This window comes from Pezoporus flaviventris, unplaced genomic scaffold (assembly GCF_033815535.1).
Source record: "Pezoporus flaviventris isolate CSIRO_AGI_PZ_B2104156 unplaced genomic scaffold, CSIRO_AGI_Pfla_v1 ptg000005l, whole genome shotgun sequence".
In the NCBI taxonomy this organism is placed as follows: domain Eukaryota; kingdom Metazoa; phylum Chordata; class Aves; order Psittaciformes; family Psittacidae; genus Pezoporus; species Pezoporus flaviventris.
The window spans coordinates 4,405,684-4,426,288 of NW_026892553.1; the positions used below are offsets into that span (position 1 = coordinate 4,405,684).

A 20,605-nucleotide genomic window follows, 5' to 3' on the forward strand; every position below is an offset into this window, starting at 1 on the left:
AGTGGGGTTACTGCGCTGTTTGAAGGTAGGGGAGGTGAAGGCAGCACGTATGCAGCGGGAAGATCAACATTTCAGTCAAGGTAACAGAGGAGCTGATGGCCCTGTGCAGCTTTCTGCCAGCTGAGGATTGGGCCTAATCCTTGTTTTCCAAGTAAAAGGGTTCAGTCAGTCTCACAGCCTGCCTGGAGAACAAAGGAGTGAGACGGATTTGGTGCTCGTTCTAGTAATTGCCCGACGGCCATTCTTTCAGCACAGATCTGTGTTTATGTGCCAGAATGATTTGGGTTTGTGTCTGACAGAGATCTTACTCGTGGAGGGATTTCAGTCTGGGCTGTTATTCTTGAAGGACTGGGGAAATGAGGGCATATCCTCCCTGCCCTTACAGTTTGCAACTGAAGACATTCAGGTAGGAGTTGTGGCCTGGTGATGGCCAGAGCGGTGAGTGACATGTAAGCCCTCTTTTAAAGCAGAGTGAGAGGGGAAGAAAGAGAGAGAAGGGACAGAAAGGTCCTGAAGGGTTTTCTTCAGCCTGGCTTAATTTGGAGGTGACACTTCATATGTCAATTTAAATTAAGCCATTTCAGAGAGCACCCATCGCAGAGCCTCTGATGCACTCTAGACAGCAACTGTGGGGCACGTTGGGTGACTGACACAGTTGAGGGCAGAGAGGGAGGGAGCTGCAGGAGGAGCTGAGATGAGGTGCTTCGTGACAGGGCTGCTTTGTCCCCTGACATGTATGAGCACATTTAATTATGAGGATGTAGTTCACCCCTGTTTTCTTTATCACATATCTGGGCCTAGTGTTCTGTGTGTTAAATCTAGGTGTCTTACATCATGATTTTCTGCAAACCTTTTAATGTGGGTAAGGTTTAAATAGGTTTCTTGCCTGGGTGTTGAACAGTTAATGTAATAGAACACTAGCACCTGCATCTGCAGCTGAATAGCATTTCTTGATGGCAGGGAAATAATTCAGTAAAGCCAGGCGCTGCTCTGTGAGCAATGAATGAAGCTCAAGTGAAGCAGAGGTCACTCGTGTTAATCTGAAGCAAATAGGATTGTGGGGCTGGGAGAAGAGGGCAAACTTCCTTTTATGTACAAATTCTATAGCTCGGAGGCTTAGGAAACACTTCATAGTAAACATGTGCAAAGTATCCATGCCATTACCCTTTTCCGAGAGGACAGACAAATGGTTTTCCTGCTCCTTTTTGTGCAGGCCTTGCATTTTGGTCCCTATGCAAATTGTGCTGGGTGGCAGTGTCTCATATAAATCAGCTTGAGATGCAGAGGCAGCCATGCAAGCAGAATGGCTTGCCTTCCCCTGCAGCTGTAACGAGACTTGTGGCACAGCAGGACCATGTGGGAGAGAGCCTGGTTTGTAAGGAAGCATCAGGGAGAGAAGAAAACCAGGAATCCTAGAATGCTGGCACAGTAGCAGAAAGAGCTGCGTCTGTGCTACAGTGCTACCCTGTATTTTGGTGGCCCAAGGAGCATCCATTAGTGTTTGGGTTTAGGATCAGTGTCTTTATCCTAACTTTTCAAGGCATGGAAATATATGAGCAGCTCAGGCTGCATGGAACTGGGGAGGTGACATTTGGGAGGAAGAGATGAGCAGCACCTTTTTGAGATAAGGACCAAAAATGAGCTTGGAAGATAATACAGCTATGAAACACAAGCAGGCAACTTGGGATATTGACTGCCTGTTGTAAAGACAGTGTGTGAAGGCTGGGCACTGCAGTGTGATACTGACGTTCCCTGTCCTGGATCCTTTGTGGATCTGTGAATCACGTTTTTCCATGCTGTTTAACAGCAGTTACTGATATGCCTCTATAGGATCATCCCAATTGTACCTCTTCTGTGTCTGTAATCCTTTTGCAGTGTTTCTTTCATGAGTTGGGCAGGCAACAGGCGTTTACATTTCTAAGGAATGAGTCCCCTTTTCTCTTCATCTTAGGCTGTGCTTTCCCATCAGGTGTACCAGGAGCGAGTATCCAGCAGGTTAGACCAACACTGACTTTCTGAGTCTCTTGGTTAACAGAGTAACAAGACCAAATCTTATTTACTTTTAGTGATAAGTGACAGCAAAACAGAAGAGGAGAGGGACTGGAAGCTGATAGAAGTTCCTAAGGCCATGAGCTTCCCTGGCTCCATGCCGTGCTGGACCTGCTCCCTCTTGCTCTTTGATCTTTTTTCACACTGAGTAACAGGCAGCATGACTGCAATGTGATGCTCTGGCTGTAGACTGCATTGTCATGTTGCAAAAATGAATTGCCTCAGAGTCTTCAGCACATTTCCTGGGCTATTTCCTGTTAAGACCAGGAAAGCAGGGTTCTCCATGTGATTTTGAAGCTCAGAGTTCTGACGCACAGAGAAATCCTGTATGCGTTCATTCATTGCTGCTTCTGATCCCTCCTTTTCTCTTCCATTATCTCAAATGCTTTTGAAAACATCATTTTCAACACACTAGGCCATCTCATGGGCCACTGCTCACTTCAGTTTCCTTGTGTGGGCATCATGATTTAGTAGGAGATGTAACACTGCTTTGAAATGTTTGGTACACAAGATAGGGGAAAATCCATTTGTGAGCTGTTGAGGGTGAGAGCAGCGTCTTTTACCTTCTGAGCTTACAGTTACTTTTTTCCCTTCATATCTGTCAAACACTTGGGCTTTTCAGCATCGTCTGTGTCCAGAGGGTGTCTGTTTTGACAGGGAATTCTCTTGGACGTGCAGCCTATATGCAGGTGCCTCAGTCAGCTCCTGATCTCAGTGGCTCAGTCCTTCTGCGTGCACTAGGTTGTGTTTGTTTTAGCATTTCACCTCTGGTCACTCATGAACTGCTTTTGTAGAGGCAGATTTGGGTATTTCGTTTTGTAGCTCTTCATCCTCATGTGAACTGCAGGGAGAGCCTGGGCTGCACTAACTGAAAACAGCCTTTCCCCAAGGTGAGGCACTCTGCGCTTGTGACACTGCCTGTGTGGGACATGTGAATGATGGCAACAGTGGGAGTCCTAATCAGACCCTTAAAACCCACTGAAAATGAAGCAAGTTAAACCCAGCTCTTCCCCCGACCAGACCGTTCCCCTCTGAAAGAATCTTTAGACCAAAAAAAGTTCTTTTCTTGTGGTAGAGCTTTTCCAGTTGTTAGGGCTTGTCCGTGGAGGTCATGTCTTCGGTTAATATTTCATTCTCATGGGCTGTTGTAAGGTGTTTCCTTTCCATTCCCACTGTTTTCCTGGCAAAAAAGGAGGAGAGATACCACAGCACAAGTAGTGCCCTTGTTTCGCCAGCTTCACTGCACTCAGAGGTATATGATCTCCACTTGCTGCAGTTTTCAGCAGAAATACTCTTTGACTCCAGCCATTAAAAGCAGATTAGACTCTAGTGTCCATTGCAATTGCTAAGGTGCGGGAGCTGCTTTCTAGAGGTGACAAACACCTGGGAACTTCACTTGAAATGGCAAGTGTGGTGCTTCTAACGCTAGGTGTACTGTGGAAAGGAGCACTTTCATTTCTCTGCCTCTGCTGTTGCAGGAAATTCTATCCAGGGATGCTTTCCATGAGCAAGCCATATGGAGATGCCATATTGAGATCACTGGATTTCTTGCCCCATTGTAGGGCTGTTCCACTCTCTCCAAGGTTAGAAGCCCTCTCCTAGCTTTACAGTTTAAACCTAATGGGCAACCTCTACCTGTTGCCCACACCATCAAGGAACAAAGACAAGATACAAAGGCTGTATTTTAATTAGGCCACAATCTAATGAACGGACTTGTGAACCAGCCAGCCTGCACACTGTGCTTTTCTTGCTCCTTCCCACTTCTATAGGGATTCGTTACCAACCTTTCCCTCTCTGTGGGAGGAGCCTGGAAGCCAGGAGCTTTGCGCTGTTTCTGGCAGTGCTTTTGATTCACTTGTGACCTTGTGCAAGTCCCTTTGGGTTTTGCTTGTAGGGCTTTGCAAACATAGGAGGGAGATGAACACACTTCTTCACTTCTCAGCTTTTATTGAGAGCCCTAATTAACACCTAGAAAGAAACAGGGTTCAGGCTACAGGGTGCTGCAGAGGGATATTGCTATGGGAATGCAATTAATAAATAATAACATGTATGGTACAGGAGTTCCCAAACTGCATATTGCAGTGCTTTATTTTCATTATTTGTTTGCTGCATGTAATCTATATGAGTCATACTGCCCGTCTCCTTAATTTTCATTACTGCTGGGGAAGCCCTGGGTAGGCAACATTAATATTCTGCCTCCTAAAGTATTGCGTACCTAAAGTAATGGTATTGTGATCCCAGGAAAAACCATTGCTGCCGTGTTCTACTGTTCTTTGGCTGCCAGTTCTCAGACTGAGGGAGCAAAATAAGCAATGGTGTGTGCAGATGCTCTTGACTTGGGCCCATGTAATGAAATATTCCTTTGTACAAAGTGTGCAGGTTTGGGATCCTCTTGCTTCTCTCTCCCAGGAAAACTGGATAAATAACCCGTGTCTGTCCCCCAGTGGCTATCACTGCAAGTGTGGTCATTAGGGATGAGATCACTCATGGCAGAGCCATTCTTTCTGGCTCTCAGCACACTGCAAGAAACCTGGGCATCCGAATCTTGAGGTTTTGTTTGCAGTCCTTAGAAGCTGAGGTTGCAGGGGGCAGACAGTATGGGGATATGCTGGTATTCTGTTTGCACTGGTGTCTTCTTATCCAGCTAGCAGAAGCATCACCAAGAATCTCTTGAGATCTCGTTTCCTTAACTATTATCCTTTCCCTACCAGGAAAACTTACTCATTTTACTTGAACAATCCTTGTAGTAGATGATAGATTGAATCCACCTGATTTACTTCCTTGGGAGGTTGGGATACTGGAGAAGGCACAGACTTTTTCCCCTGCTAGGGAGGGAACAGGAGCCAGTGGTACCTGTGTGCTCTGGGTCTGGAGACACCCCACAAAGTGGCTTTGTAAAGGTTAGTGGAGACGGGGCCAGTATATGGCATTCATGAATACCCCACATTGTCTCAGGGGCTTGCAGGGCCACAACCACTTCTTTTGGGCATGTGTAGCAGCAAAATACGCTGAATTCACAGCCACAGCTCCAAGGCAAGTGGCCAGTGCTGCAGTAAGCAGATATCTGCGGGTTGATGAGCCCAGGAGGTGGGCAGGAGCAGGAAGAAAACTGGATTTGATGGCCATCCTTATCCCCTGCCCCCTTTCCATTCAAAGCAGTTCACTTTTCCAGGCCTTGTCTGTACAAGGACACTGGAGAGAGATGTAGTGACCCAGACCTGCCAGTTCAGTGGCAGCAATTCTGGACAGACAGTTTACTGCAGGGTCAAAATGAGTTTTGCTTGGAAAATTACAAAGTAGAGCAGATAGTATAGGGAGCAGAGTGCAAAGTACATGGGCTCTTCTGCAGTGCTGGTGTGGATGTGGGGCTCGCTGTGCCTCGTTTCCCTTAGGTAGGGTAAGATCTGTTTATCTTACTTACGTGAGGTTTGGGTAGCTCATGGAGCGGAGCTGCTATATAGAGGGAGGAAAATTCCCATGTTATATGTGAGCATTTTGGTTTGGAGTTTGCCTTTTGGAACCACAACTAAAAAAGCTCAAAGGCTGTGAAGCTGAGACGCTTTCAGTGCTAGTGCTTTCTAACATTAAATCACTAAACAGCAGACAACTAAGGCCTTTCTCCTCCTGTCTCCTGAATCCACCCAGTGGATCCTGAGCGGATCACTTGGGTGCAAATGAAACTCAGTTTTGTAGTCTCCTTCCAAGGGGACTGGTGACTTTCCACCTCTCCAAGGCGTGCTGAGGGTGGCAGTGGCAGGAGACAGGAGCTGACCCTGGCAGACCCTGGCACTGAGTTAAGCTTCCCCTTGTGCCTGCCCAGTGCCCCTCTCCTGGGACAGACCCGTTCAGCTCCTGCCTGGTGCCACAAGTCTGCCAGCATTCATTCCTGATGGGCAAAGCAGTGACATTCAGCTTCCATTAGAAGACAAAAATGGCATCACAGGCCATCTGAGGGCACGTTTTCAGCAGTCAGAGCGCAGGCACGGTATGGGCTCTGTTTCTGAGCCAGAAGAGCAGTCTGTTCCTGGTCCATGGGACTTGTCAGCCCAGCAATGATTAGTGAGGCAAAAAGCAAAGGCTGCAAAGCGCCTCCTGTCTTGCTCTTGTGAGAGGTGCTGATAAGGGGTTCATTGTGAAACCGGGAGGTAGCTGGCAGCAGTAGCATGAAGCAGTGCCAGTCCCTTTTGCCATAGCAATTGTCCAGACGCTCTGTTCACAGCTGTAAGTCACCTTGTTGCCCAGTAAATCTGTGCTGGACTATGCTCTGTTTTGAAGGGAGCGTGGCTGCCACATAAATCAAGTGGGATGCACATAGGCTGTGTGGAATTCAGCGTGAAAATCCATTTTGGTGGAGCAGGGCTTGGGGGAGGCAGGCGCTGAAGGGACTGCACCTCCAAAGGACAAGCCAGCTTCCTCTCCTCTGTCTCCTCTCTCACTGTAGGCACTGGTAAGTGTAGCTAAGACTGTACAATCACTTAACTCCTTGTGAGGAGGAGGAGCTGGGCTGTATGTGTCTCAGCCTGAACTGACAGATCACATCTCTTATGGGAGATAGAGCCCATGACTTGTGTGTTGATAAGCTTGAAGGACTAGGGGCCTGGTCCCTCTGATGATGCCCGTGGGAAAAAGGGAACAGAGAGCTTTTGGCTTAGTTGAAAGCCTTAGTGCCTGTGTCTTACTGACCTTCTGTACGGCACACAGAGCCCAGGCTTGATGTGTCTGCCCAGCACACAAGGAGAGCAGGATGAGGCTGTCTACCGACGGCCTCTACTGTAGCTTGACTTGCAGGTGTCACCTCAAAGGAGACAGTGTGGTCAGGGTGGCTGGGCTTGGCTGCAGTGGTCTGACGATGAAGAATTTATCTGGCATTTCCCCCTTTGCTTTGCAGAGACTTCCTCAACTCCTGGGGTTTCACCCCCTCACCATGGCCAGCCATGGTTCCCACCAGGGCAAGCACCAATTGCCTCCTCAAGCAGCAGCTCTCCCTTAGGCTGTGCAAGATAATTGGCCTGTTTCCCTGGTGTGGGACCAAGGTGGCTAATGAGAGGAAGCCAGGGTAGCAACATGGTTAAAAACATGTACGAACAAACATCCTGTTTGGACTGCGAGGCTGCACTGAAGCAAGAGAGTCTGGGTCTCACAGTAAGCCAGAGGCAGGCGGGGTTGGCATTCAGACTGGCAGTCATACAGGAACGCAACACTGGTAGCATAGGAAAAGTGAGGGCAGGAGCCCAGTCTCACTTACACTGGTGTAAACTGGAGTTATGTCATGGAATCACCTCTTCCACTTGGCTGTAGTCTGGTGCAGATACATGGCATCAGGAGAGCGAGCAGGCAGGATGCCACTGAACCCAGCTCTGGCCTCTGGCTTTGCTCCTCTCTGGCAGTGCCCTCAACATGGGATGGTACCTTTCACTGTAAAGATTGTTCATATGGAGCCATTATCTGCTTAACAGAGACCAGGAGCAGGGAGGTGGATACTGAGCGTGGTGACCCTATCCTGGTGGGCTCCATGGGGCACTGGCAGAAGCTGAGCGTGACTGTCAGTGAAGGTATCAGCGTGACGCAGAGGTGGAGTGGGAGCTCCAGGGAAATGCGTTGCTTTTCCTCCCATGAAAAAAATCAAGGTATTTAAGTTTAATTTCTATTTTAAAAGTGATTGTTCTTGGCGGGGTTGGGTCCCTGTAATACTTTTCAAAGTGAGTTCAGGTAGTTGAAGCCTGTCAACACACCCCAGTCATTTTCCTCTCGTGCAGTGAAGGAATTTTGGGGAGGAAGGTTTATGATATATCCTTGCATTGAAGCAGCTCAGACTGGCAGGGAAACTTATCAGCTAACTGCAAAAGCACTTTTCTGACAAGGAAGGCTGTCTTGGTACACTGGCTACAGGCTGCACCTATGCAACCTGAAGAGATGAAAGGTGGCTCTGAGGTCTCTTCACAGAGAGAAATTCATCTGCTCAGGGAAGGAGACAGTTTCTCTATTTATGTGCTAGGTTTACCATAAATCGCTGAGCTTCGGATTTCATGGGTACTAAAACCAGGAAATACCTCATGGAAGATGGTGGTTAGGGAAATAGTAGGGCAACCGTGCAGGTTTGTAGCCTTTGTGATGCAGGAGAGCAGCCAGACACTATTGCTGTGACAGGGATTCCTAGACCTTGAGGGAGCTTCTTGTCACTCAGCAGCCTGCGGTGTAAGGGGAGTCTGACCTGGTGCAGGAGCAGCTTGGAACTGGTCAAAAGCTTCTATCAGTCCCTGCCTCCAGTGGCCTTAATGTCATGTGTTTATGCTGGAAATCAGACCCTCTAGCCCCATCCCACATATTAACAATTCCAATCAAAATAATAATTGGATTCAGTCCATTGCATTTAACATTTCAATGTCACCTGGGGATTCCTTCCTGATCCCAGCTCTTGATTAGATGACAACTTTAAGCACCAGATGAATCAGCTTGACTGGATTCTCTGAACAACCCCCTTTCACAGCCAGAGGAGGGCTCAAATGCGCAGCTTCCTGCACTGCCAAGCTTCATATACTTTACTGAAGCTGGTCAAAAGGTCATGCTCGTGGTTCTTAACGTGTTTTTTCTTCTTTTTACATTGGTTCTTGATCTGAACTGGATGGAAACCAAAACTTTCTGAGCTTGCCATGACTTGTGTTCTCCCGTCTTGTGGGTGCATGCTGGAATTGAGGCTTTCTTGAGTTTTTTAAAGGAAGCTGGTCACTGAAAGTGATACGAACAGGTCCTCACATCTACAACAGGTCTCACCCTCACTCTATGGTCCCTCTTGGGTTCCAGATCCCATGAACATATCTGGCCATAATCTTGTGTCCAAACCTCTTTGTCCAGATAAGACTTGTCAGGCGTGGGTTATTTTGTACTCTGAAGAGCATAATTTTTAGAAGAAAAGCCCCTATTTTTCCAGAAAACTCATGCTCCCCTGCCTTCTGGGCTCTGAACTTACGATAAAAATGCTTTTTCTGGGGTCGTGGTGTATTGGCTTCAAAAACTAATGCTTGGTTCTGCCTGTGCTGTGTCAAAACATACCGTAACTTTCTCAGTGACATGAAAGATAAATGCATGGAACAAACCTCTTGGTGTTTGTACCTGCACACAGGTTTAGCTGGGTGACCTGTCTTCAGTATTCCTTATAGAATTCTTTTTGTGGCCAAACAAACCCAAGAGTCTGGGGACAAATAGTAGTGAAATGCTGTTTGGCATGAACAAATCTCTATAAGCTTTCACATTTTACTTGCTGTGTCCTGATGTGTAGTGAGCTGGAAGCATGTGCAGAGTTACAGGGGAGAAAGGGAAAAAAGGTGATGGAAGGGTTCACAAACAGTGATGAGGAGAAGGAGAAAGAAGAAGGAGAAGGAGAAAGAAGGAGAAGGAGAAAGAAGGAGAAGGAAGTATTCTCCTCTAAAGAAGTATCTGCTGAGGATGTGTTGGAGGCACGGCTGTGTTTTAGGCTCTAGTAGCTCCTCTCAATACATAGAATTTGTTTATGGCACATTTACTATCGTGATGTGGTCAGTCTTGCAAAGCTGAAAGTCCTTCCTCTGGAACAACTTCCTGAAACCCTGTGTGAAGTGTCACTAAATCAGGTTTCAGAGGACTCTTTCTCTTCAGCTGTTGCAAGTTGTTTGTATCACAAAGGCAGGCTCAGTCCCGCTGCTGTAGCTGCTGTCAGGCACGCTGAAGAAAAGAGAGGCACTTCAGCTAGTGCTGTTGATACCTGTCTGCTCTGTCTGCTATAGCCGAGAGCCACTGAATTCTTTAACCCTGCATCAAATACTTTGCCTGGTCAGCAGCCAGTTTCTTGCATTTCAGCTTTCCAGGTCACAGCCCTGGTAAGCTTGGGAAGGGTATTCTCTAAGTCAAGCTCACATTCTGGCTGCTGGGAGGACACTGCCCTGAGCTGGCATGGTAATAACTCTAATTGTCATGGGATATTCTCCAGGCAATGAAGTCTTCATTCATAAAATGGCAACTACATAAAGACCTTTTTCTTCTCCAGGCCCTCTGGACTGATGTTATCCCAATGCCTATAGTACCTTTGCATTGTAACGTGTTGGTAACTCGGCATTCTTCAGTGCTCACAAGCCATCATGCAGTGCCATGTGTTTGCCACCCATAGCACCTTTGTTCGTATTCACGTGACGTCAGTGGAGCTGCCATAGCTGTGAAATCAAAGTTCAGCCTCATCTGGTAGGAGGTTAATTCTCAGATTCACATTTCTTGTGGGAAAGGGGGCTCTTTAAGACAGAGCTCAATGATCAGGAGGAGAAACATGTAAATAAGGATGTGCTTTCATTTGTAGGGACAGGGGAAGGAACTACAGGTCATAGAAGCATAGAATCTTAGAACAGCAGCCTCAGCTCTCCCATCTGTTTTGAAGGAATAATTCAGACCCTCCTCTGTGATACCACAGCTGGGGGTCTAGGATCTCTAAAGGGTTCAGCCTCCTGTATCTTCAGTCCATAATCATCCCACGTCTGAAATCTTCTGGTTATGGAGAGCCAAAAAGAGATCTGAATCCCTGCCTAAGCCCTTTCTGTTCCTGAAGCACAACTGCATTGTGCCTTGTTGGCTTCAATCAGTTCATTTTCGTGAATCAGATCAGCTACATACCTTCCCTTTGGATGTTACCTTCATGTGGTTTGATCTGGGATGCTGAAATGCTCTGGACAATCACAGATAATATATATTGGCTTCCATATTCAGCGTCTGTGAAAACACCAAGTGTCAGGTACCCCCAATGCTTTACCCCTTTCAGATACGTGCATTGAGGTGGGAGCTCTGCAGGTCTCCCTGTGGCATGTGTGTTCTCAGCACAGGGCTGAGCTCAGGTGTCACAAGCAGAGGGATGTGCCACAGGGCTGCTTCACGCTCACTCCTCCTCAGTGCCACAGTAATGAGTCCTGCTGATTACATGGAGGTGAATGTAAATTAAAACCCCAGATCCAGACACTGCCACAGCAGTGGACGTAGCCTGTAAAATGGTGACACTTCACCTCTTGAGCCTCTTGTGATGTCTCCCAGCAGGCACAGAAACCAGTATCACTCCTGTGCACATGGAGTTGAGGGAGATAATGGAGAACAACTTGTGTAAAAATCCTAGTATGTTGGCCTATGCTTTTCAGAGGAAAACAAAGATAAACAGCTCGGAGAGTAGTTTTTACATGTCTCACCCAGCTCTAGACATTTTATAGGTGGAAAAGTGAGGCACAGTGATGTGTGGCTGTTCCAATGAAGAATCAATGTTGAATGACAGCTGTTTTTCAAGGAGAAGATAAATTTGCTGCATGTGCCCATCTTGTTGTAGTGGTTTTACTGTTTGGATGTTGCCGTAAAGCTTACAGCAGTATACTTACATATATGTGTTCCTAAATGAGAACAATCTCTCACCTCTGCATGTACATGGTTGTGCATGTGCACGTATCAGTAAACCTGGTGTTTGTGCTGGGCTGTGGCAGCTTGGCCACGCTCCCCTGGGTCTGCAGTAGCACAAGGAAGGACTGGAAGCTGTTGTGGAGGAGCAGTGGTGCTGGGCTGTATGGCCTGTCCTTGGGAAGCATCACGTCACAGCTCGTGTGGTATTTCAGAGCACTGGTTTAATCAGTATCGACTTGTATAGCTTCCCTCTTGCGAAACCCTATTCCAGGATGGGGGTTTCCTTGCACACATTCCCCTCCCTTTCAGAGAGAGGCAGGATTTGTGAAGCCAGTGCCTTATATTAATCTGTGAGTATTTCTGCTATATGTAATCAACTATATCTCTGTCTTAGCTTTGGATTTTATAGCACACACGGCCCCGCAGTAGGAGAGCATTACATTCAGTTTTACTAGTTCCTGGAGGTGGATTAAATCCCACTTGATTGTTTGCAACAGTTGTGAAGATTCAACATTTTAATGAGGTGTAGCAGTGGTATGTTAAGAAATGTATCTCTATTAAATGCAGTCTTCAGTAGCTGATTGCTATTTAAATGGCATGTGGCAATATTCTTATTACATCTCAAATCCACAGTTGAGGCATTAATTTTGAGTGGGAAAATGATGATATGAGGTAAAAATACAAACTAAACTAAAGTACAGCTGCTTTTAATATGAAAATTTTATTCTACTTATACTGACATAAGCAAGTGTTTATAGTAGGTATTTTTAAAGCAGATGAAGATGATGTGAAAGAAGCATTCTGTCAGTAATTGCTGTAACACTCATGAAGTTATTGATGGAGGTAAATTCTGTCTCATCCTAGGAAAGATTCAGACTTCATCATATTGCAGGAAAGTTTTATCCAAAAGTGTGTTCCTAACATGAGTGTGGGCATTCTTCTCCAGGGACCTGGACTCAGGGGTCAGTAGCTTGGCAGCTGAAGCTTCTCCAAGCAGTGTGGTTATCACCATCCATAAAGGTTTCAGCACCCCAAACCACTACTGTTGCAGGCAATGGGAGGTATCTTGAGGGTTTTCTGAGAACAGGGTAAAACCCGTGTCTTACAAGGACAAGGTGATGGACAAAATGTTTTCTGGGGTGAGAAGGCAGTGTATGTGTAGATCCCAGGGGAAAATACCGTGTTTGGTGCTTTGCATGATCCTCCAGGCTCAGTAATGCCAAGGGCACAGCTCTGTCCTGCCTTGTCATTCTTGCACCTGAGCTGTGAGGATCCTCACAGTCACCCATGAATTCTCTTGGAATGAGCTGCATTTGGTGCCAGTCCCTACCCTGCCCTGTACAAGGTTTGCAGTATGTGTACTTCCCATTGCCCATGGCATGGTGGTGGGAAGGGATTCGGAACACTCACAGAAGTTACCTGCAGATGGGGTGTACTAAGACACAGAGTCTCTCAGTGACTTACTCCCTAAATGGGAGCAAGTGGAACTAGTAGCACAGTGTGCCAGCCTCACTGTGTCACTTGTCCCAGGCTGTGTTATTGCCCTGTGCCCAAGAGACCCCTGGGCACCTTCACCCCTCAGGGGCTCCAGTTGTTCCCAAGCAGCACTCGTGTGTCCTCCTTGCTCCGTCTTTGCCTGGATCTCAGCATATAGCAGATCCCACAGCTGTGCAGTTGGGACCCCCTCACTGCTGGCAGGCAGCCTGCCTGGTTCCCATCGCTACGTGTCGGTAGGTGGTTCCTGTCTAATGAAGCTCCTTTCCAAGGGAGGCTGTTGACGTGCTCCAGCATCGCCAGATGGTCCCCTTACCTCTCCTGCTCTCACGCTCCCTCGGAAACATTAATGATCCCTAAACCTCTCTGATGGAGGGGCTCGTTTTTGTGACAACCTCATTACGTGGTTATCAGGAGCTGCCACTATCCACGTTGTCACGACAACCAGCCTGATTCAGAGCTGCTGGGAAAGGTCTGAACCTCAGGCAAACAAGCAACCCCAGCTCCCCGCAGATGCTCACCCACAGCCAATCCGCAGGGCCCTGGGGAACCATGACATCATGGGCCCCCAAATTTAACTGTTAGCTTCCAGCATCCCTCCGTGTCCCTTCCATGTGTGCCCCACATCAGCCCCGGTGCGGCTGAGTTGGTCCTGCCGTGGTACCGCTCCGAACGGCTCCGGTGCTGCTGCAGCTCAGCAGGGCTGGCAGAGGAGGTCCCTGTAGCCCACACTTGATGCAGCCTTGGTCAGGAGTAGGAGCTGTGGTGGCCGAGTGCTTGTGCCTTTGTGGTCTAGCACTGGCAGAAAGCTGCAGGGTAGTATAATACCCACAGCTGTGAGGAGCCAGAATGGGTTGCTGCTTATTGGGGTTTTGTTAATGGGGTGGGAGTTAGGTGTTCAGAGTTAATTTTAGCTGCAGGATGAGCTCTCTGGCAGCTACCGCTAACTGTGGGAGATTAATGGGATCCTTTCCTCCCTTTCCCATGAAAACCTACTGACACTCAGCTGCCTGTCATGCTGTGTTGCTCAGATTGTGTTGCTTGCCAGCAAGGTGTGATAAATGCAGCAGAACCAGTTCTGTTGCAGATGGAGAATGTGTCCCCCTTCCTGCCCTGCTGAAGCAGAGAGGGGTTTGTTGCAGATACTGGGGTGTAGCTGAGCTACCTCTGGAGCCATGTACCCCATTAAGGTTACATCCTACATAGTACTGACTGAGGTGTCTTGCAGGTGTGTGGCTGCAGAGCTTTCCTAAATTCCTGCCCTCCTGCCCTGCTTGACCACATTCGCTATGGAAGCAGGATCAGGCAGCTTTTGATGGGATTCCTCCATTTGCTCAAGAAAGACTTTGGTAACTTCCTGGTCACCCCCGCTAAGAGTACATTTGGTTTCTGAAGATGCTGGTGTTTGGCCTCCTTTGCCGAGACATTTCTTGCACACCCCTCTGCCACAGGGAAGGGTGCTGGTCCTTTCAGGCAGTGTGGGTCTGCGGCACTGCAGTTTGGGAGGGTCTGTCTGGTTGGATCTGACAGGTGAGGGTAGGTGGCTTTTGGCTTCTGAAGTCCTTGGGCATCTTTTGGAGGAACAAAGGCTATGAGAACGCTGTTTGTTACTCAGAGCTAATATCCCATCGTCTTTCTCTTGCTTTGCTGTGTTGGCCACCTGGCCTTGCATTGCCATGGGCTGCATCTCCAGGAGGAGTTGTCTCTGAACCGCTTTTTGGCAGGGGGTGCCCACAGAGGGGCTGAGGAGCTTGTGCACAGCCCAGCATAGACACGCTGCGGCATGGATGGTCCTGACACAGCCAGTCCTGCCTTTTGTAGCACGGAGGAAAGGAGCTACTGGGGCTGGCGATAGGCCTGGTCCAGGCAGATCCCTCCTCCTGCTTCTCAGACACCTAAGGCCTGGGGCATTGGGGCTCAAATTAGGGCAGCTTCTGAGGTTATGTTTGCAAGATGAGACCCTTGCTCGGAGATGTCGCTGGGGCAGGGCAGGCCCTGCGGGTCTATAGGCTGGGCCTCACGGGCATGCAGACTGTAAGCATTTCCAGCTAGTTTTGACACCCATGTGACAGTCACCCAGGACTCCCATCTAGCAGGGACTGGCCTGCTTTCCGGCACCCCGTGGGGACAAAGCCAGCACCCTGTCCACGCCTGGGCTGGACCAGGCTCAAAGGCACCCTGCTCGCTTGGTCCAGCCCAGCCCATCCCATCCCGGGTGCCAGACCTGTGGGGCCAGTCCAGCTTTGTGCTGCCGAGCCCTGTGCCTGGGGCTGGGGGGCTGCTTTCTTCTCCCAGCAGAGACTGGCTGAAACAGCACAGGTTCAAGGGGCTGTGAGGACTCCAAAGGCCAACCTTGAAGACACAAAAAAAACCCTGTGGTGTCCAGGAAGAGCTTCACTGTGCACAGGCAATGTTTGCAAGGTTTCCTCAGCTCCCAGGGGAGCTGTCGCTTTGGGCCAGGCTGACAGTATGGGGTCTGATCCTGCTTTTTCCCTGCATGCAGTCATGGAGCCAAGTTTCTGCTCTTTCACAGGGAAGAGGAAGCTGAAGCTCTTCCTTCATCTGCTCTCACCCAGTCTTTGGCAACTTCAGAGGGAAGCTGAGGCCCCAGGGTTGGTGTCTCAGAGAGCCTGCCGGTTTTGTTACAGTGCTCATGAAACAGTGCTGCTGATGGTTTGTGTTAAAACTGTGTTTTAGTTGGACTTTGTAAAATGAATGGAAGCGATTCACCCACAGGTTCAGTCCTAACATCTGTAATGGCCTGAGAGTGCTTCGGCTGCGTCTTCTCCTTGGGCTGCCTCCATCCTTCGGAAGCCTGTAAGCGAGCTCACGCTTCACACTGTGTAGGAGCTGGTCCGTAACCTTCTGTCCTGTGTCTGAAGCATTTGGGAATGATTTCTGCTCTGGAGGAGGCATGTCCACCACCTGCTCGGGCCTTTCGGACTCCGTGGGCTGTTTTTAAACAGCACTTTGCAGGGTATAGCCCTTCAGGGACCCCTGACAGCTTCTTCCGCAGCGTTCCCTTTATCACTGTTACCCTAGATCCTTGCACAGCCTTTGAAGGGGCAAAAGCTGGGACAAAGTATAAGCCTTCTGCAAACTCCGGAGTCTTGGCGGTGAGGGGTCACCCAGCCCTTGTCCCGACCCCCATGAGTGCACACTGTGACTTGCAGCAGAGAGTGGAAAGTGCCTCTTCCATTGCTGAGGCCTCACAGGGTCACTGCTGACCTTGGAGGATCTCAAGAGCCATCTATCACAGGGGTATTTCTCTACAGGGGTGGAAGCGGCACTGGCAGCTTGCTCCACAGCTTGACTGTGGCTAAGTGATAGGTTTGACTTCTGCTGGGGAAAAAAGCCTTGGTGAGGCCTCAGCAGGAGGGGACAGTGGTGATTCAGTAGGGGCTGCTTGTCACGGCAGCGTTGGCTGCGTGACTCAGGGAGCATTTGCTCCTGGAAAACACGTCCTTTGATGTTCTGTAAGGCGACAGCATGACCATGCCTGGCCAGAGAAGATCACATACCGTGTGGCGGGGCTGGGATGGTTTGTTATCTCCTCTTGGGTAATGTGACCTGCCTCTTACCTGGGGCAACAGCAGCCAGCAGAAGGCAGTCGTCATTCCTTGCCCATGGCTGCTGCATAATGCATTGATAAACGCGGCCTTGTTCTTCTCCCTTCGGAAACGATGAGAAAAGGGGTCAAAGCTGTGCCCATGTTGGGATGGAACAGCACAGCCCTTCCCGCAGCCAGTGGGGCTTGTAGAAGTGGTCACATTTGTCCGTGGATTATTTTGTTCCCCATAAACATTGTAAACTGAGGCCATCCTCATCAGAACAGTGGCTGTTTGTACTTGTCAGACCTTTCGTGGAGGAGGTGAACTTGTGGGTTTGGGGGAAGCAGGAGCAGGACTGCGCACTGCCCAGGTGAGTGTGATTCTGGATGGAGGGAAGTTTTTCGTTGGTGCGTGTGGGGATCTTTGTGCCCTCTCTGTGTCCAGAGCGGGCTGCTCACGCCATGCTCCTGGTGGGTTTCCCCACGTCTGGATCAGGACAGAAGCATCCCACAGGCTGTCACGTGGCGAACGTTATCTGGGGGGAACCCGACACTGCAGGGAGGGCGAGGACCGGGCCGCACCGTGACGCCTCTCGGGACCCGCCGCGGTACCGGCCGGGGAACTCCCCCCCCCGAACCGCGCATTCCCCACGCAGCGGCCTTGAAACACAAGATTTGCCCCCTCGCGCGCCCGCCCGCCTCGCGCGTCGAGGGGCCGTCGCAGCCGCGCGGGCGCAGCCAATGGCCGGGGCGGGCGGGCGGTGACGACACGGGTTGTGGGGCGCGGCCGCGCGCGCGAAGGGGGGGGGGGGACGGGAGCGCGGCAGATGGGCTGCGCCCGGGGGGGGCCCTCGGCGGCGGCGCGAGGCCGCGGCGGGGGACGGCGCGTGCAGCATGACAGCGGGAACGCCGGGGAACGGTAACGGGAGCGGTAACGGGAGCGGGCTGCGAGCGGCCTGGCCAGCCTCGCCCGGGGCCGCGGCTCCTCCCGGCGCTGCGCCGCGGCGGGGAGAAGGAGGAGGAGGAGTGGGGGGGGGGATCCGCCGGGGTGTGCGGCCGCGGGGAGGGCCGCGCCGGTGCCGGCCGCGGGGCTGCCGGCGGTGACACCTGTGTTACCGGTGTCGTCTGCGAGCCGAGACCGGCGGCGGGGGCTGCCCCCCCCCCGGCGTGGCCGCGGAGCCGCGGCCGGGTCCGGAGTTGTGTCGGCGCCGACATCGGCCATCGGCGCTGCCGTGGTGCGTGTGCTCCCACCTTGGACAATGCAGCCCGGCGGCGCGGTTGCGGCGGGCGGGGGATCGGGCTATAAATAACTCTGCCTTTCCCTTTTTTAAACGCTCTTTATTGGCAACGCGCAGCCCATCGACCCCTTTAGAAACGCCTGCTAAGTTTTGGCCGAAATCCATCGGGAAGGGTGGTCTCCCCGAGCACAGGCACGGTGGTGCCGGTGCCTCGCTGAAGCCGATGCCTTGCCGGGTGTCCCTTTGTCCCAGGCTTGCACACCAGCCAGTCCCGGAGCTGCTCCGGCGCGGTGCCTGGCTCCAGCCGGGAATGCCCCTGTTCTGCTCACCCAGACCGCTTCCAGATCCAGTTCTCCCCGGTACCAGAAATGAGCCCCCCCCCCCCGTTCGGAATACAGCGGTGTGTTTAATGGAGAAGGTTGAGGGAATTCAGACAGCAAAAGCCGTGGCTTCAAAGCGAGCAACATCTGAAAGAGATTGTGGGCCTGAGCTGGGAAGATCAGGGCTGTTCCTGGACTTGCAAGCTCCGAACGGTATCGAGGGGTTGGATTCGAGCTCCATTTGCCGGGGTGGGCACAGGGTTGGCAGTGAAGACCCAGGTTATCTGTATGGAGAGTTGGGCAGATGCCCCTGAAGGCTTCGTTCCCCTTCTCTCCCTCCCCCCCCCCCCCCCCCCGAATTTGACGCCGTGTGGAGATTGCGGGCGAGGGGATCCCGCTTTTTGTTTTCCTCTGCGCACGGCCGGTGATGGCGTTGAGCGCACGGAGCAGGGAGGCAGGGATCACGGTGGGCTGTGCCGAGCCACTTGGGCTGGCGTGAATCCCCCCACAGTGAGGAGGGACCGGGGGGTGCTGCAGGGCCCAGGCTCCCACCTGCCTGGCTGAGGGGGAGACAGAAGGAAATGCTGCGGCCGGAGGGGATGCTGAGATGAGATCTTCTCCCTGGCTCCTCCTCTTGTGTGAATCCACCTTCCCGGTGGCTGTCAGGCAGTCCCACTGCGAGGCACCCTGAGGGGGAAGCTGCTGTTGTGGATGGGGGCAGGAAGGGGGAGCGCAGAGGGGGAATGGGGATGAGGACGTAGCCTCGGACGGGTGTGCTGGGGGAGAGCCTGGTGTCCCCGAAGCGGGAGCTGGTGCAGGGAGCAGCATCGTGCAGAAGGGGCGTTGAGGATTTTCAAACACCTTAGCTCCAACTCCCATGGAAGTGGTGCATGTGGCTGCAGAGGAGCCTCGTGCTTCCAGGAAGGGTGTTCAGTCAGCAGGAAAAGTAAACCAGGTGCCGTGAGCAGGAAAAGTAAACCAGGAATTGGGAATAAGTGGTTTTAGCCCAGAACGTGGTGGGTTGCTCAAGGCCAGGGAGTGAAGGATGCCCTGACACGTTATGTGCATGAAGGATTGCCCTGAGCCTTGGGGTTTTCTGTGGTGAGCACAGGGCTGGTGAGGGACAGTGGCTGCACTGGTTGGAGCTGCCTTCCTTGAGCATGGGACTGGGCAGAGGAGCTGGTGGCAGGCACAGTGCAGGGGATGGGTTTGAGGTGTTGCTGGATTCACATGTGAGGGGCTGCAGAGGAGTTTGTGCTCTGATCTGAGACCTGCACGGAGGCATTTCTTCACTGAGTGACTCTGGATAACTCAAAGTAATTCTCAGTAGCTCCTGTGAGCCCTGAGCTCCTGTTACAGGATTAAGTTTCCAGCCTCATGGGCCACCGCTCGAAGCAGCAACAGTTCAGGAGGCAGCTGTGGCAGCAGTGCCGCAGGAGGCAATGCGCAGGGTGAGCTGCTTTGGTTGTCCCAGGTCCTGTGCTCTGGCCTCCTTCACCTCAGGGCTTTAGCACGAGCGTGTCAGCTTCTTGTGGGGGATGTCTAATGGGGGCTTTGTGCTCTCTGAACCACCAAGCCCAGTGAGGCGGTAGGGGTGTCCCACAGAAGTTGAGGAGCGTTCTGCTGTTGGGGTGCAGAGGGGACTTCACCTCTCCGAGTAGGCCATTCACTGGGCAATTTGTCTGTGAGGATCTGAGCAAAACTCAGTATTTAAAAGTGCATGGAAGCTGGAGTCCAGATTATCCTGTGTGTCCTGGGCCAGCTCACAAGGTCTGGAAAAACAAAACTTGGCACAAGAGGTCATCTTCCTCCATGCCCCATATTTCTTTGCAGCTTTTGTGCATATGGTTACAGGGACAGGCGAGACAAATTCAGCTCTGCAAGATACTGTTCACCATAGCAAACCCAGCTCCAGTGTTAGCCATCTCCTGGCCTGGCAGCATTTGCTCCTGGAGGAGAGCTGGTTTGTAGTTCCTGTTCCCTCTGCCGAGGAGCTTTCTCCTTTCTTAATACTTTAATAGTGACTGTGGATCCAAGTGTTCCTGGAGCTGCCAGTGTTCTGGGATCAAAACCAGCCTGGAAGCTGGAGGCCTTTCAGATCTGCCTTCAACTCCTTCATTTTAGCCATGCCTGCACAGAACTGTTCACAGCGGAGGTGTTGCCAGATTTGGCATCTGCTTCTGCTCTGGTTGGACTCCCTGTGGCTTTGGGACATGAATGCTGCTGTCTGTGCCTAGCCGGTTGGAGTGCTGATTTCTGTTCCTTGCTGTGCTACATCTTCCTCTTTCATTGCCTGCCTTGGCTCCTGCAAAAGGTGCTTGAAGCTTTTTGTTCCAGGAAATTCATGGGCAGGGAATGGAGTGACAGGGTGGGGAGGGGGAAACATGAATTAACTTTCACTTGCAGAAATAAACTTTTCTACTGGTCAGTGCTGTTTTGTGTTTAACTAGCATTACCCCCTGCAGCTCTTGTTTTGCTTTTACCTTTCAGACACAAATGGTAGACCATAGGTATCTTCTGCTTCTTCTGTGTTTATTTGGCTTGCCCGATACTGAAGA

At 50.9% G+C, this 20,605-nt stretch overlaps 1 protein-coding gene across 4 annotated transcripts in view; it reads left to right on the forward strand.

Annotated features, from left to right (window-relative positions):
- PAK3 (p21 (RAC1) activated kinase 3) overlaps nucleotides 1–20,605 on the forward strand; it is a 168,542-nt gene that overhangs the window by 88,182 nt on the left and 59,755 nt on the right. Inside the window, exon 1 of one of the 4 annotated variants that reach the window (XM_061445720.1) lies at nucleotides 17,289–17,408. The exons of the other annotated variants lie outside the window; for them this stretch is intronic. The gene's annotated coding sequence lies outside the window, so the exon portion shown is untranslated. Of the gene's footprint in view, nucleotides 1–17,288; nucleotides 17,409–20,605 lie in introns of those variants that run through there. 4 annotated transcript variants of the gene reach the window in all.